At 43.3% G+C, this 13,921-nt stretch overlaps 1 protein-coding gene across 1 annotated transcript in view; it reads left to right on the top strand.

Annotated features, from left to right (window-relative positions):
- The window catches only part of NFATC1 (nuclear factor of activated T cells 1), a 120,305-nt gene that overhangs the window by 56,578 nt on the left and 49,806 nt on the right, over nucleotides 1–13,921 (top strand).

Here is a 13,921-nt window from a genome sequence, read left to right on the forward strand (position 1 = left end):
TTTACCTTGAGGACTGGGGAAGGAGTGCTGCCAGCCTTCCTCCTTGCACAACACAGTAATGCAGTGCATTGGTGGTGGGACTGGTCCTCCCAGGAAAGGGTTTCTGGCCAAGCTGAAGCAAGTCAAGCAACACGGGCTGGGAGATGCACAGGGTGCAGGAGGTGTCTGGAGGAGCAGTGGGTCATGGGGTGAGAATACGTAACACGCACGGATGCCCCTGCTGGAAAAGGCGGTGAGAGTGGAGCTTTGAGCTGAAGTAGGCTCTGGAAAAAGATCATTAAGATTAGTTTTGATTCTTGTTTTGGAAAGGGTTTCTGTGGCGCTGGCACAAGCTACATATTCCTCAGCTGCTGGGTGTACGCCTCTCTTGAACTTTAAACCATCTTGAGTGCTCCTCAGGCTCTAGTGCTGGCTTTAGCACTGCTCCCAGTGTAACCCTCCATGTCCACAGAGAGGGCAGCCCATGTTCCACTGCCCATGGCTACTGCAGGCTGCTCAGATCAGGCCAGGGAAAGAGATGGTGGGGTGAGCAGGGGAGGCTCTGGAGGTGAAGACATCTGAGTAAGCATGAGCTCAGTGAGCTCAGATAAAGGGCAGAAGACTTCCCTGAAGTTCCCTGTTGGAGTCCTGGGTTGATTTAAGCAACCAGTAGTGCACATGGGGCAGATGTTAGCGGCCTGGCTTCTTGGTGAGAGCCGGTCAGCACAGTTCCTGTGATGCCCCAGGCACTGTGCTGTGTGCCATCTGGCTGTGGCTATAAACACAACGCTCTTCTTAAGAAATTTGTAAAAAAAAAGTAAAAAGGTCATATTGCAATTAAAAAATTGTGTAGTGTGAAGGGAGGGAAGAAAGTGACAATCTACTTCATATTAAAACTTCCTTCACTGCACAGAAGTAGGTTAGTATGACACATCAGGAGCAAGGGCCCCAAAGTGAGGACTTCCTTACAGGAAGGAAAACATTTTAAAAGGTGCTTTCCTTCATACTTATTTTCTTTCCTCTTCCTTTAGCGAGTTGGAAGTTTTGAAGTATCACATCCTAGTGATGTTGATGCTACTAGCCCACCAGCAGGTACCACAGTGTGGATTTGCATAATGTCTCCCTTAGCATTAAGTACGCAAAACCCAGAATGTTCATTCTGTAGCCTTAAGTTACAAAAATGAAAAATGGGGCTAGCCTTGTACCTCTTAACCAGATAGATACCTTCATTGAGCAAAACAAATTTGAGGCTGTACAAAGACAGCATACAGATAGCAAAAATTTATATGTGACGTTTTTAAGCATTACAATAGGTGAAGGGGTGTACTGCTGCACAGTGGTGTGTGCTGATGAAGGGGTGTGCTGATGAGGAAGAAAATGATCAAAAAACATTGACCGTCACTGTGAAAAACTCTTGGGGTGCATTGGTTGGCAGGATGGACCAGTGTAGGAGTCTCTCTTCTACATGAAAGTGCCAGTGGAGATGCCACTGCAGTCTGTCCCCTGGCATGAAGTCAGTGAGCTGCTCTCATTGAAGAGTAATCAAGATCATTATGTTTGTATTTGAAGATCTGGTTTGCAACTGCTCTGTCTGGTTTTAGCAGTCTCGTGGACATTTATTGCAGTTGCAGGATAGTACTGCCTTGTGGAGGCACACTGCAGGGACCGAGGCTTTAAAGTTGAGAGTGTTGAGCGTCTGCAGGAGCTGCATTTGTGTCACTAGGAACGGCTCGCAGAAAGCAGAGCCGCTGACTGATCTGGGCTGAGCAGTTTCTAGGACTTCTTTGATGAGTTATGTACTGTGTACTCGATGCATTGGAAACAAAGAAGCGTGGCTGTCTTATTGGCAAACTGTTCAGGGTCAGGCTTTGAGCAGTCACTGTATTTAATTTCAAATGAACAAGCATTACTAGCCTTCACTTTTGAAAATCAGCAGGTGGTGTTTCTTTCCCTTTCAGCTTCTGCATGTCTATGGAAGTAGGTCAAGAGAGGGAACACCAGCATAGTTTCTCTTTCTCTTAGAAAGCTCGTTATGAGCTTTTGTGATTAGCTGGAGACACTCATTATTTTTGCTGCTATTACTGCTTTGGTTTTTGAATTCAAAATATTGCTCACATTCCTAGTGGGTAGCAGGCAAACACAGCTGTTACAAAGTAATAGATCACAGGAATCATTGCACTCGTAAAGAGAACATACGTTTTTCTACAGAATTTAAAAACTATACTACATAAGTTTGTATCTTAGGTTCACACATAGGCAGAGTCCCCAGGCTGGGGGGTGGTCTCTGGGAGCTTGTCTGAATCGTGCTACTCTGCATACTTAATTGGTCAATGCAAAGAATTCGAGAACACTTTTTGTCTGCCTTTTTTTATTGGTTTGGTTTTTTTCTTTCCCTTCTCTGAACAATTTCTTTAAGTCTTCCTAGTGTACTGTGTTCTTCTGAATGTTTTTTCAAGCATGAGACCCAAGCTTACTGTCTTCATGGCTAGCCCTCAGCTCTTGTAGTCTCTGGAGGAATAGCATTATCCTGGCCTCCTTTCCTGGGGAGTCTGTCTGGGTAGTGACTCATACAAGAGGGAATCCCTGAAGAATGATCAAATCAATCTTTGAGCTGTGGAGGCAGTGGCTTAGTGCTTTCAGCTTAACCCCTTACTAACTGATTGTTAGCAAGAAGCATATGAAACAGAGTAAAATATTCTTTGCAGCCCTGTGACTGTGTGTCTCACAGGAGAGGAATAAGGCAGCTGATGGATGAAGGAGCACTGAAAGGACTGTGGGAGGAGTGCTGTGAGGACCTCCTCCTCTCAGAGGAGAATCCCCTTATGGTGTGGTTCAGCACTCAGCAGAAGGCACCCCTTTGGATAAATAATGAGTCTTCAGAAGTGTATGAAAATTTGCTTAAGCTTTTACAGTATTATTAAAAGGTTCCTGTGTCAGTTACTCCTTATTTTAATGAATTTTAGTCAATGTTTTATTGCTTGCACATCAAACTGTAGTTCTAGTGATGAATGATTGTATAAAATGACCATCCAAAAAGGCTTGTAGTAGTAAAATGTAAATGCTGAATGTGCTTTGAGACGTTCACTCTTTTAAATTTAAAACTTCCTTACACTTGGGATTCCCACATTGACTTTATTACAAATTACATTAATAAATGTTTTGTGGTTTTTTATCTTTCCCTTTCTTTCTCTCTTTGTAGTCATGCTTTTCTCTTCCTGGGTTTCAAAAGGGTCTTGTGAATCTGTGTGTCATGGTTGTCAGGTGCTAAGTTTAGGTTATCCAATAACAATATATTTTTCATCAGAATTAGTACTTTTCAGAATATAAAAAATTCTGCAACTTCTTACTGCCAAGGGCCCTTGATGTCTGTGTGCTATTATTTGCTGTGGAGGCAGGATGTACATTATAGTTACAGAAGTAGATGAAATGAAGTTGGTGTTTGTTAGCTATCGGAAGAGGTGCTCGGCTAGGAGGGACTAAATGTTTCCTGTCTCACACATGCAAGACTTGGATCATGATCTGGAATTATAATAAAAGACACTGATTTATTTACCTATCTTTTAAAACTTCTTATTTCATTAGTAGATTATAAATGTAGCAGGACACAAAAATCTTAAGGAAAGTTCAGAAAATGCAGACATGTTTTGAGAGTAAGTTTTAAGAACTATGTATCTGTCAGCTACCTTTTTTTGCTAACAGCTTATGCAAACTGTGTGTTAGTTTTCCAAGCTGTTTTTTTGAAGGTAATACAAGTTACTGAAGACAAAAGCAGCACAAAACCCATACAGAAATGGCCAGACTGCTGGCTCCTATTATATCAGGTAATGATTAGTGATCTATAAAACTGAGTGTGGTGGAAAAATCCTGGTTTCTCTTCACTCATGTCACAAAGTGTTTCCTGTAACTGATGAGTGAAATCTCAATGATGAGGCACTAAGCCAATATCCCAAGCACCAAAGCACAGGAAAGTTATGGGTTTATCTTCCTGGCATGCTCTACTTTTGCAAGGCCTTTGACAAGGTTTCCCACAGTATTCTAGAGAATCTGCTGCTCACGGTGGATGCATATATGTTCTGCTGGGTTAAAAGCTGGTTGGGTGGCCAGGTCCAAAGAGTTGTGCTGAATGGAGTTAAATCCAGTTGGCAGCCAGTCACAAGTGGTGTTCCTCAAGGCTCAGTGCTGGGGCAGCTCCTGCTTAACATCTTTATTGATGATATGGATGAGGGGAGGGAGTGCATCTTCAGTAAATTTGCAGAGGACATTAAGTTGGGTGGGAGTGTCAATCTGCTAGAGGGTACCGAGGCTAGAGGGATTGATTGATGGGCAAAGGCCAATTGCATGAGTTTCAGTAAGGACAAATGTCAGGTCCTGCACTTCGGCCACAACAACCCCCAGCAGTGCTGCAGCCTTGAGGAGGAGTGGCTGGAGAGCTGCCCAGTAGAGAGGGACCTGGGGGTGATGACTGACAAGCAGCTGAACATGAGCCAGCAGTGTGCCCAGGTGGCCAGAAAGGCCAACACCATCCTGGCTTGCATCAGGAATAGTGTGACCAGCAGGACCAGGGAAGTGATTCTGCTCCTTTAGTTGGCCTTAGTGAGGCTTCACCTTGAATACTGTGTGCAGTTTTGGGCACCACGGTACGAGAAGGACACTGAGGTGCTGGAGAGGGTGCAGAGAAGGACAGCTAGGATGATTAGGGGTCTGGAGATGAGGTCTTGTGAGGAGAGGCTGAGGGAACTGGGGTTATTCAGCTTGGAGAAGAGAAGGCTGAGGGGCGATGTCATTGCTCTCTACAACTACCAGAGAGGAGGCTGTAGTGAGACAAATGTCTCTTCTCCCCAGTGACCAGCAATAGGACAAGAGGAAATGGGTTCAAGTTGTGCCAGAGGAGGTTCAGGCTGGATATTGGAAAAAAATTCTTCACAGAAAGAGTGGATAAACACTGGAAGAGGCTTCCCAGGGAGGTGATGGAGGCACCATCCCTAGGCATGTTCAGAAGAAAGGTAGATGGGCTGCTACAGTGGATGGTTTAGTGGTTAGGGGTTGTACAGTAGACATCTGGACATGATGATCTCAGAGGTTTTTCCACCCTTGATGATTCTATGATTGCAGAGTTGTTCAAGATATTTTGGAATTTAGAAAGTCTTGCATTAAGGATCTGAAAGCGTTAATCTATCCTGAAAATTGCTCAAAAATTTCTCCTTACTCCTGTAGCTAGAATGGTTTTGGCACTGGAACTAGCTCAAGTATTTCTGCTCTTCACGTATTTGGCCAAGTCTAGACATACCAAAGAGATCAGGTTAAAATCTTCATTATTATCAAGTCTATGAGGCAAAATGGACATTTGGTTTATTATTATTAATCGAGTTGAGTTTCTAACTAACATCAGAGCTCTCCAAACCCATTTCTTTTTTTTTAATCTTTGTGCTTAGTGACCAGAGCTCAAGGCAAGAGAAAAAAAGGCAGAAATGTAGCACCCAACTTCACTACAGAATTATTTTCTCAAATAAAACAGACTTTGAAATTCTGATTCTGGGTCATTAATGCTGAGGGCTGTTCTGTCCTGGTCAAAGGCCTACATTTGAGCTTCCTTCTGAGGAGTGCCTCTCCCTGAAGATGTATCACTCTCTTTGATGGGTGTTAATAGAGTTCCTAATTTGTAGTGCTGAGTAACTCCAGGCTTACTGACATCACTGCTTTTGAACATGTTAATTACTCAGCCTTCAAATCAACAGTGATCTTGGCACTGTAACCTAATTGCATAATACCTCCATTTATTTTGCCCCAAACCTTTGAAACTTAAGTTCCTGAGAGAAATAAACAGCACCTAAGCTACATTTTCTCCAGGATTTTTTCTCTTCTTTAATGTTTTCAAACAATTAAATAATTTTAATTATTGCTTCAAACTATTCATTCTGTTGGTTTTTTTGTGGAATGGATTTTTCTGTCAAAGCTGTTCCTCTTCCCTGCTGGAACAGGTTTTGCTCTTAGAACATGAAGGCACTGACGTGGCATGGTTTTAGTTATATTAGATGAGATGATAGTTGGGTGAAATCACCTCTTTTTTATGCCAAAGGAAATCATGCTTCTCTATAAGTATTTCAGATGGGGAATCTTGGAGTTTGCCTGTCTTTAGATGCATGTTCAGGCTTGGTCAGCTGAATGTTTGCACAGAGTAAATGCAGTGTGGAAAAGAAGATAGCTGGATGAATTTAAGTGTCCACTCAAGTATTTCACAGCTTTTTAGTTCCTTTCAAATTTCACTGATTAAATTTCGAGATTATAATCAAGCAGATGGGGCTTTAAGGTACAAATGCCATTCTGAGAAATTAATTTCTGTTTCCCATATGTTGAGTGAGCAAAAATTACCTTGCTGTATGACAGGTAATTCAAGTGTAGTGTTTTACTTTCAAGAGAATTTATAAAAAGTTCTTCAAAATTATACGTTGATGAAATATTTAAGTGGCATGTGAGTGGAATGGATGCACTGGGGAAGCATGTGGGGTTTTTTGCTTTGACTCAGATACAATTTGGAGCTCAGAGTTTGAAGTCTGTTTTGATGTGATGGGGAGATGGGTGACCTGAGTCTTGGCAGAGCTCCATTTGGTAAAAGATCTGACATTCTCAGAGATCTTTCCATTGCTCTTTCCATTGCCAGTAGCAGTCACAGCAGTTTGGGGGCAACTGGCCAAAAAGGGGTCATGTTTCACACTGGCAATCATACTGTAACTCACATAATAAATAAGCAAGTGGCAAAACTCCCTTTCCTACTCCAGTCAGATGGACAGATGCTACATAATTTTGTTTTTATCTGTCTGTTTATCCTAGTTGAGGCCACAAGTTCCAGTTGGCAGTGAGCGGTTGCATGCTGATTCACGCGCAGTGAGGTTAAAAATTTTAGAAACTAGATAAACTGGAATCTTCAAAAGCATACAAGTTGGGAGCATGGAGTTCACGTGAAGGTCACTTAAACCTATTTCCTAGAGATGTATTGATAGCTGAAGTGGTTTCTGGCCAATACCCAAAAGTAGATACCCTTGGGCAAATAGTGTCATCACATGGTGGAGTCATCATTGGTGACTCCGATGGTGGAACCCCTTCCTGCACACACAGGAGCAGTGATATAGCTTTGAGGAAATGTCAGCATCTTTCAGTTTTTTCCTGGCTGTTTAGTCTAGTAATGGCAAAGACAAAGTGGGACAGTGGCCATACATATGAGATGGCATCAGCAGCAAACAAGCTTTTTTCAGGTTGTTTCTCTTACAGTGAAGAATAAGAACAATCATAGATATGTAGTGCGGACAGCAGAGAAATAAGGAATAACTGTATGGTCTCTAGTTAAAAGTGCCTTGACTGAGTAATCCTGTAAATTTAAAATTTTTATAGAAACTGTGACTGAATGCTTGAAGCTTGTTCTTTCTTGTCTTTGTCAGAATAAGAGGCTTTAAGCAGCTGGATCTGTGCAATCAGAGCTTTGTCTCTGAACTTTTATGACTAGCACAAGATAGTTCCAGTAGGACTTTCTGTCCAGACGCACAGTAATTCACAGACCTTACCAGAAAGCTGACAGTCTAATGAAGCAATCCATGCCTAAAGACACTAGAGAAAGGAGCATGGTGGGTTGGCTTTGACTGTGTGCTAGGTACCAACCAGGCTGCTTGCTCACTCCCCTATTTAACAGGACAGGGTGGATAAAATCAGATTAAAAAGCTCATGGGTCAAAGTAAAATCAGAGAGATAGCTTGCCAGTTACTGTCACAGGCAAAACAGAGTCCACTCAGGAAAAATAATTTATTGCCTATTTAAAACAGAATAGGATAGTGCAAACCAAAGGCAAAAATAAGAACCACCTCTACCCCTTCCTCCCCTCCCAAGCTCAACTTCACTCCTTTCCTGACTTTTGCTTCCTCCCCACAAGCAGCACAGGGGGACAAGGAATAGAGAACTGTGGTCAGTCCATGCCAGCTCCTGTCTGCCAGTCCCTCCTCCCCACGCTGTTCCCCTGCTGCAGCATGAGTCCCTGCCATGGGAGACAGTCCTTCATGAACTGCTTCCTGACAGGAGCCTGCTCCAGCAGTGTGGGCTCTGCGTGGGCTGCAGGTGAGTGTCTGCTCCAGTGTGGTTCTCTCCATCAGGCTGCAGAGAGGCAGCCTGCCTCACCATGTTCTTCTCTATGGATGTAGAGGAATCTTTGCTCAGGCACTTGGAGCACCTCTTCCACCTGCTTATTCACTGACCTTGGTGTCTGCAGGGTTGTCTCTCTCACGTGTTCTCACTCCTCTCTCTGACAGCTGCTCTGCAGCATTTTTTACCCCTTCTTAGATGTGTTTTCAGAAAGGTGCCACCGGCCTTGTTGATGGGCTCATCTCTGGCCAGCAAAGGGTCCATCCTGGAGCTGACTGGAGCTGTCTGATGTGAAGGCTGTTTCTGGCATCTTCTCACAGAGGTCACTCCTGCATCCCCACCACTATAAAAACCTTCCAAATGAACCAGTACAAGGGGATACCTCCAAAGTACTTAGGTTTAAAGAGGATCGGGTATGTCTTTTGGAAAGGCATATCTCCTTGTCTTCTACTGCTTCCCTGACATCATTAAGAGCTGATTCATGTTTTAAGTGGGCATCTCAGGAAGAGTGGGGAGATCTGAGGGAAGAAGAGCTTGTTTCTTTTAGATCTGTAGAGGGAGTAAAAATTTTGCCTTCAAGAGCATTTTGAAGAAAGTATAATAACAAAGAGAGGAATAGAGAGGTAAGATATTTACAAGTTGTACCTTGTGGCAGGGAAGCTGTCAAGGAAAATAATCAGAAGAGAAGAGGAGAGACCTTGAAGATTGAGCCCAACCTTCTTGGACAAGAGAAACAGGGAAAGGGACCTGAAATGGAAAAAATATTAATGCCATTCAAAATCTCATTGTTTAGATTCTGCTAAAAAGTCATGAGGGGTTTCCGTAATGGGTTGTTTCTGAAAGATGAGACCTTTAGATGGCCAGATAGATAAAATGAAGAGTTTGTTTCAGACAATTAAGTTTGTTACAAGCTTACTACATCTTAAGGTAAGAAAGAAGTAGGAATAGCTATAATATAGGTGGTGGTGTTGGCATTAAACACAGAAGTAGCAGAGGAAAAGAGCGGAAGAATTGTTCATGAAAGGAAAATTTGAAACTTGGTTTAAACTTGCTGTGAGGTTTGTTATTCCAGCAGTCTCTGAGAAAATAGGAGACAGATTAGACAGAAGAAGATGGACTATGAATGTTTTACTCAGCTTCAGCTGTGAAGTCACAGGTTCAGTGTAGATAAGGAGATGACATGATTGTAACACAAAACAGAGTGAAGTATTGTCATGACTGCTGGTAGGTGGTTGCGTTGGGTGTGCTTGGATCAACCTGTCTGCTCTAGAGAGATTTTGCAGGGATGTTGATCTGCAGTTTTACTTGGAAGTTGAGTGTCTTAGACCTGGAATTACTGAGACATATTATATAAAACCCTCAGACCAACAGTAGCTTGACTAGGGGGAGGTGCCAGAGAGCAGAAACTGCATAACCGGCTTCCATTCTGCTGAAAATAGGATCTGGCAGGTCATTCCAATGATTTTGGCTCAAAACGAGCCCCGATCAATCAGCTGTCATCACAGAATCTCCTTTTAACTACGTGGCCTAAAATTACAGTTCATTTGCAAACACTTGAATTCGTAATAACTAAGTTTGTTACAAATACTGTGGTAAAAGTGGCTAAAAAGGCTCACCATTTAGGCAATGCGAGTCCCTCATCTTTAAGCTTGATCAGCTGAGCCACCAGAGGGGAAGTGTATGTCTGGCACAGATGCCAAAGTAATGTAAGTTTGAACGGTATTTTTATCACCTGGATGCTGCATGACTTTTAAATTGTTAATTTAAGGTGAAAAAGAGAGAAGAAGCAACTTGAGAATATCATATGAATGACAGACCACGTAAGTCAGCTCAATACTGCAAAAATACATAGCTGAAGGAATGGACAAAACTCATGCTGCAAAAATGTTTATGAGGAGACACAAACATAGCAGCTTTGATGTGGAAATAACAAACAGGTCTGTTATGCATGACCCCTGCTCCAGATGGACTCATGGATGCCAGAAGACATGACAGGGATGGGGAACAAAGCTATGGGGAAGTCTCTCCAGTGGGACAGGAGGCTGTGAGGAAGGCATAGCTGGGGTTTTCCTGGGGAAACAAAGCAGGCAAAAAGTAGACCGGACATGTGGTCTTCTAGCAAAAGTAGTGGATGAGCAAAAAGCAGAGACAAAAGTGGCTAGAGAGGCAGAGGGGGATAATGTGCCAGGCAGCCGGCAGGCAGTGACACCAGGAGCAGCACCCACCAGCAGGAGGTGGAGCTGCTCTGTAGGTGTCTCTGGGCACACCCAGGACCTTAAGACATCATTTTCCTCACAGGGCCCTCAGAGATGGCAGATCTCAGGAGACTGAAGTCCTGCTGAGGCTTTCAAAGGAATAGGCCTTGCTGCTTATATTATTGCAGATGCTTCCTCTGTTCCCTCTGCATTTCTAAATGTCTTGCTCTCTTCCTGCCCCCTCTTCCCTGTATATCCCATAACAGACTGCTTGGCTGGTGTTGGTATCATTATAGCCCGTCCCTTGTAAAGGTCTTTAAAGCATAGGCTCATGTGTAAACACAGACAAAGACTCCCACCCACAGATTATCTGACTTGCTGGTGTTCAGCTGTGGAAATGTTCATAGCAAGATGTCTGCAGTACTAGTCTAGAAAAGTGCCCTGGCTTCTTGTGGCATCCTCAGATCCAAAAGAACGCTGCCTCTGCAGGAGGATCTGGCACTACTGCATCCATGCCAATCCATGCCAGGTAAGACAGTGCCAGTAGGCTGTGGCCAGGACTGGTATGGTGAGTGCTCTCCTCTAAGCAACAGAGCTGCCTCTTTGCCTCTCTCTGGCAGCCCATGCTCAGACCTGGCCCAGTCTGCCTTGTGCAAGAAGTTGATAGCATCTCTGCACAAAACTGGATGACTCTTAATTCTGAATGAGATTATTTTGCTTAAACCTTCATCTTCTTTTCTCACTGGAAACCCATCCTTTCCCTCCGGGCCTGTTCACAGATCAGTCATCTCAGTGCCATGAGTGTACTTGCCAGGGAAAAGGGGCTGGGGTGCAAATTGAAAATTTCCAAATCCCTCACTCCTGAGGGATTTGAGCATGCATTAATAGACCCAAATAGGAAGATAGAAAACCTTTGCAGAGCAAATCCAAATTATGTTGTATAATCATTCTGCACCGTGTCTGTGCTCTGCCTGTTGGGAACATGTTAAAATAATCTGGGATGTAATACAGCCGTTGTTTAGGATAATCTCTCAACACATTAATCAAGTAGTGGGTTCCTTTCGGAGGGTAGAGCTAGTTTCATTATCTTACTTGCAATATATGAATGTAAATATAGATTTACAGTCCAGTCAGTGCAAGCTTTGTTGAGCCACAGGCTGGAATTGTATAAAATGTACACTGTGTACAGGCAGTGAAATCCTAGAATGTCTTCTCCTCGTATCTCAAGTGAACACAGGACTACTAAAGACTATAGACTGTTAAACCTCCTGTAGTAAAGTAAATTCACTTAAATCTACAAGAATGTTCTCATTATGCTTTTTCATAGGAGCAAGGTTTAAGTGGTTGCCAGATGTTATACCCTCCTGAGTTTCTGGTCTTGTGGGTTTTTTGGTATTGTATATTCTTTTCCCTATCTGCCATTCACCAGTCTGTAATGGAAGTTATGCTGGTGGTTTGGCTGTTGTGATCTTGCAGACTCTGGGAAATCTGTTCTGATTGTCAGTGAGGAGGGGAAGATGGCAGAAGAATTTATTTGGGAAGTCTTTACAGCTCTTTGTGTTGCTCTTCCATGAAGAAAATCCATATGTTGTGATCTGGTAGGTTGTACACAGCTACTTTCTAGAGCTGCTTCTGTGTTAAAACAGGCCTCTACAGTGCCTTTTTATGTGGAAATCTTGTAGCTGGGTGTGGTGGGGAAGCCGCTCAGTGACTCATGCTGCAGGGAATTCCCTGATGAATAAGAGTATTTTCACTTCTGGACTTGTGCAGAGTTTCCTTTATTCCTTTAATGTAGTCGAAGCTAGTGGCTGATAGGAGCAGACTATAAAGGCCCATTCACCATTCAGCTGCCACATACTGAAACAAACGGGGTGTTTTATGTTTTGCAAAGCTGAAAATCCACCACCCCACGGAACAGCGTAGATTTGTCATATTTCATCATTAGCAGTCCCAGGTGCTCCGAGTGTCACAGTGCTGGGAAAAAAAAAAAAAAAAAAAAAAGTCTGAAGTGACTGGTGGTGAAGTGCACCTGAAGCAGAGACAGTTATAAATAACAGCTATGAGTCTCTAAATGTTAGACTCCCTGGCAAAATCTGGTGTCTTCAGCTGGCGTCAGTGCTGATGGCCACCTGTCAGTGCAGTGCTCAGCCCCATGTGAAATGGTGAGTTCCTCCATGCCCTGGCACTGCCCCACTCCTGCACTGCCCCTCTGGAGGAAGAGGGTCTTGAGGGTCTTTCCAGCCCTTAGAATGGGTCTGCAGATGAAGCCTTGGTTCTGTCAGGTCAGCTGCTGCTGGCACCAGGTACTCTTGCAGGGCCTTTGCTCTGTGCTTGTGTGTGCAGATATTATGTTTTTATTTCCCTTTTGTAAAAAGAATCCACAAAAATAAAACAAATCCAGTATAATACCTTAACACAAAGTTTTAGCTCTATAAAGAGATGCCTTTCTGTTAAAAATATTGCAGTATAAATCTTTTAAAAAGCCAAAACAAAGTCAGGCATTTGGTTTGGAGAAGACACTTCTTACTACTTGCTGAAAGTAAATAATGAAATGAAAGGGAATGAAATGAGGCCTTTGGAAAAGACGTTTTCTCCCTTTTCCTCCCTAACTCCTCCTCTCCTTCTTCTCTGCCTCCATCTCCCCGCTCCCCTTATAACAACTGCCCGTTTGGGTAAGGTAATTCCGGAGTGTAAACTTTAACGGGTATGCCTGAAATGTGTCTGCTTCAGCTTTGTGTTATGTCTGTAATTTGAATTATTTGCATTTTGGAAAGGTATAAATTGCTCTGGTGTACTTTGGTTGGCCGGCAGCCAGGAGGGAGTTGCCTGGGCTCAGAACCAGGCCGGCTGCTGCAGATGTGGCAGCCCCACAATGGAAACTTTTGTGGCTGTGAAGCCCTCGCTCCTCCAGCGCACACTGAGGAGAGGTGGCATCCCTCCCGCCTGCTCACCAGGGTCCCCTGCATGTGGCCACCGGGGACAAAACTCTTTTCTCCAGTGTAGGCAGATTGTCTTGATGCTTCTGGTTCCCACAAAGCATTCTGGAGCCATTATTCCTTTCTCTCTCTCCCTTTTAATTTCAGCTGAACTGCATAAACCTGCAAAACATGTTTACTGTAAAAGGTTGACGTAGTGGTCTAAGGTTTCCCTCCTGGAGCTTGTCCCAGTCTGTGGGCGTTGAGATTTCCCTCTTGGTTCACCAGACGTAATATGAGGAATTGTCTTTCTTTTTTTTTTTTTTTTTTTTTGTCTCTGCTTCATAACAACTTTTCCTCCCTGTGTTTTTGTTAAAAGAAATGTCACTAGCTGTTAATGAGTTGTCTGTTCTCTACTTCTTCCCTCACTTCCTCTTCCCCTCAGTTGCTGAGCTGCCATGGTCTGGATAGTCTCAAAGGAATTTCTTGAAGTAAAACCCGTACTGTTCGTATTAGCTCCCAAAGAGAAGCCATGGTTCTGGATTATTTTTTTTTTTCAATATTTTAGATTACAGCATTGAAAATATTTCTGAACAAATTCTCTTTGTCATCATAAAAATTTCAAAAGCGCCCAAAGACAGTGCTGTGCAAAGTAAATGGAAAGATTAGCTAGAGATGGAGTAATTTTGAGCTTTACTGAAGTATTGG

The sequence above is a fragment of the Calypte anna genome, chromosome 2 (genome assembly GCF_003957555.1).
Source record: "Calypte anna isolate BGI_N300 chromosome 2, bCalAnn1_v1.p, whole genome shotgun sequence".
Classification (NCBI taxonomy): Eukaryota; Metazoa; Chordata; class Aves; order Apodiformes; family Trochilidae; genus Calypte; species Calypte anna.